Below are 3927 nucleotides of genomic sequence, written 5' to 3' on the forward strand. Positions count from 1 at the left end.
AATATATATATATCAGTGTATTCCTCATTTGAAAACACTTTTGGCATTCTGATAGTAATTGCTAGTTGACACGACGATTGAAATCTAACAGCTACTGTTGTGAAAGTAACAATCATACTGAATCGTTTCAACATAGTGAACATGAATACATGTGAATACACGTAACATAAACATCTTCGACCTTCCAAATTCTACACTATGTTCCGTTGTTACTTATCTCATATTTCTTTTCAATATTGGTTTATAACTTTGTAATAAAGCATTTCTAAGCAAACTCGATATAAGAATTTTTTCTTATTTCCACTAGTAGAATATGCTCCCGCAGTTTGTCGGTTAAAACCCGGGACACCCTGTATATATACCTTGCAATATTTCTTTAATTTTTCATTGTATCTTCATTTTTATTTTGATAAAAAAAAACAGTAGTTTAGATAGTAATAAAATTCTGTATGTATACTATATTGTATACTATATGTATAATAGTAAGAATACTATTAATAATAAATTTTAATTATATCCTAGTATCAACTAAACGCTAACGTAGAGAGAACAAGCTTCGAAATATATTTAAATTAGAACAATATTTTTTAAATAACTGATGAGCGTTTGAAGTTTAATTATTTTCTTTAAATATATGTATCTTACAATATTTCTTTAATTTCTCATTTTATCTTCTTTTTTATTTTGATAAAATAACAAAAATATTAATCTTTTTATTTCTTTTCAAACAATAAATAACCGTCTTTCTGAGAATCTGTATATGTAAGTTTTATATAAGTTAATACAGCAAATTATATAGAGTACTTTATAGCATTATTTTTTACAATATTTCTGAAATATTGCTAATATTACAGAAACATTGCAATTGAAATATAATATTTTTATATATAATATATACAATATATAAATACTACATAATATTTTTATTTTATCAAAATAAAAAAGTAGTCTATGAAATACAAAGTATTATTTCGTATTATTACAAATACATTGTGCATCGTAATATTATCTGCGTTACTTACAGACTGGAGAGATTCCTATTACTACTTGTCCTTTAGCCGCCACCGCCATCTGCCCATCGCGCTCCTTACTCGCAAGTAGCGACGGCATTTATGCCGTTGATTGTACAGAAGAAATTGTCTATTTTCAGGGAATTTCTGTCAACATTTGTAATTGTTATAAACAATTCCAGAAAATACTAGGAATTATTCTATGCACTGAAATTAAATAATTTTTACTGAATTATGTATATTATGATATTGCACTGAATGAAGCTATTACTTTGTTAACACACATGGAAATTTGCGCGGTCAGTAGGTCGCTTCTACGACATACGGAGAATATACCGTTATATTATTGCTACAAGGTGTTCTCCGTTACTGTGTCGCCTGTGGCGGATTGATTGTAATATAAATCTCCTCGGTAGTTTTCGCGCTAAGTATTGATTTCGAATTAGTCAACGGTCATTAATCGACTCTCTTTCTCTCTTTCCGATCTCTTAGATATCCTGTAATCCGGAATAGATTCATATCGCGCTACAGCGTTTGTTCCCGTGACATTTGCATTGTGTCTCGTGCAACTGAAACTGCAATTAAACGATCGATATACAATAAGCGCTTCATTTGCGATGGGAAAACGTGCACGCGTGAGAGATGCATGCACGCACATGCGTATGTATGCACGTGTACTTTCTATTCTATCGATGAAAGTTCGCTGTGGAACAGATTATCATGCGACTATCTTAGTTGACTCACTTAAGGAGCAATCGCGCCAGTAGCCTCTACATTCTACTAATTAACATAACTGTTATTTGAAAGAATCTAGTCTATGCAGATTATAAACCGGATCTATAATTTCTCTTCGTCTTATTTCATATTTTACTCTTTCGTTCTAATCTTCCTTTTTTTCTATTTTCCTTCTTCAAATATTTTTAATAAGGAAAAAATGTGTAAAATATTTTAAACGTTATTCAAAATATTGGGTTGGCCAAACAGTAATTGCGTTTTTTTTTATATAAATACAAGGCGAATTTTTCATGGGAAACAAAAACTTTATTAAACAATATATTGTCCATTTTGTTTGATTATCTTTTCCATTTTTCAGGCAACTTCATGATTCCGCGCTCAAAAAAGTTCTTATCTTTTTCAGCAAAAAACAATTCCAAGAACGATTTGATATCCTCATCAGCAGTAAAGGTTTTACCATTCAAGGCGTTTTGCAAAGAACGAAACAAATGGTAATCTGATGGTGCCAGGTCTGGCGAATATGGTGGATGTGGTAACATCATGGTAACACATCCCATCCAAGCTGCAACAATTTTTCACGAGTGACCAAACTTGTACGTGGTCTAGCGTTATCATGGTGAAACACAACACCTTTGCGATTCACCAATTCTCGACGTTTCTGTTTGATGGCATCATTTAATTTATCCAGTTGACGACAGTATACGTCTGAATGAATGGTTTGATTCCTTGCAAGCAGCTCAAAATACACAATACCTTTAAAGTCCCACCAGACCGACAGCATAATCTTTCTTTGGTGAATATCTGCTTTTCAAGTGCTTTCAGCAGATTCATCACGCTCGCTCCACGATCTTTTTCGTTTGACGTTGTTGTAGACGATCCATTTTTCGTCGCCCGTTATCATACGTTTCAAAAATCGATCATTTTCCTCACGTTTCAAAAGAGAATCGCAGATGTCAATACGCTTAGTGAGATGAATTTCTTTGAGCTCATGTGCTACCCAAATATCGAGCTTACTGGTGTATCCAAGTCGTTTTAAATGGTTTTCAACACTCGATTTCGATATGTTAAGATTCTCAGCAATCTCTCGTGTCGTTAAACGCCGATTCGAATCGATCAGTGCCTTTATTTTGTCATCATCAATTTCGATTGGCCTTCCTGAGCGTGGTGCATCTTTCACATTAAAATCTCCAGATCGAAATTTAGTAAACCAATTTTGACACTACCGCAGTTTTAAAGCATCTTCGCCATATACATGACATAACTTTTTATGAGCTTGCATAGCGTTTTTCCCTTTTCGGAAGTAATAAAACAAAATATGACGAAAATGTTCTTTTTGATTTTCCATTTAGAAATCGACGGCAAACAAACAATTGTTAACGAAATCGTGTACTTTCTTTTTCTAAAACAAGCTTGAACTGCGAGTTGTTAACCTACATAATGAATTTATGGTTTAGAATGAAGTTAGTTACATTTCAAGACATGTATGTCCATCTATTGGAAAAAAACGCAATTACTTTTTGGCCAACCCAATAATTGTACTCAGCGAGCGATGATTCAGCTTTGGATATTTTATTTGTCCGACTCTTCCACATTTTCTCCATTAATTTTCTGTTTCTCTTATATTTTTCTGATTTCTGAATTATTTACGTCCTCCTGCAATTAATTAAAAAATAATTCAGTATTTGACGTACACACTAAACGTAAAGCGCAATTGATGTGCGATAACAATGGTCCACGCAGCTTCGTTCAAGAGCGTCTCATTTCTTTCCATACATTTCTCTCTTTTAATTTTCTCTTTCCGGAAGCGAGTAGCGCGAGGAATAAACGTCTCTACATTGCACTCACATCAACATCCGCGTAAGAATTAATTACCTCACTCGCCTTTGGAATAATTCAATTGAGGGACGCGATGGGGGAGCCAGCTTCATATCGGCATTGCCAGCGAACTGTCCCGAGTGTTGTCAGAAATGGCACTCTGCAGCACGCGGTAGTACGTGGTGGGAATGGAGTGGGGATGATGTCGCGACGATCGCTCCAAGTTGGAGCGTCGCGCGATCGTCGCGACATCATCCCCACTCCATCCCCACTACGTACTACCGCGTGGTGCAGAGCGTCATTTCTGGTAACACTGCCGTCCCCCTCTCCCTCTCACTCTCTCTCTCTCTCTCTTTCTCTTCCCCTC

At 34.9% G+C, this 3927-nt stretch overlaps 1 long non-coding RNA gene across 1 annotated transcript; it reads right to left on the reverse strand.

Annotated features, from left to right (window-relative positions):
- Positions 1-3302: 3302 nt before the first annotated feature.
- Positions 3303-3760, reverse strand: LOC105277097. Its single transcript, XR_893538.2, has 2 exons — positions 3618-3760; positions 3303-3398 (listed from the first exon to the last, which is right to left on the reverse strand). It is a non-coding gene; the product is annotated as an uncharacterized LOC105277097 (long non-coding RNA).
- Positions 3761-3927: the final 167 nt, after the last annotated feature.

This window comes from Ooceraea biroi, chromosome 3 (assembly GCF_003672135.1).
Source record: "Ooceraea biroi isolate clonal line C1 chromosome 3, Obir_v5.4, whole genome shotgun sequence".
NCBI classification, from domain to species: domain Eukaryota; kingdom Metazoa; phylum Arthropoda; class Insecta; order Hymenoptera; family Formicidae; genus Ooceraea; species Ooceraea biroi.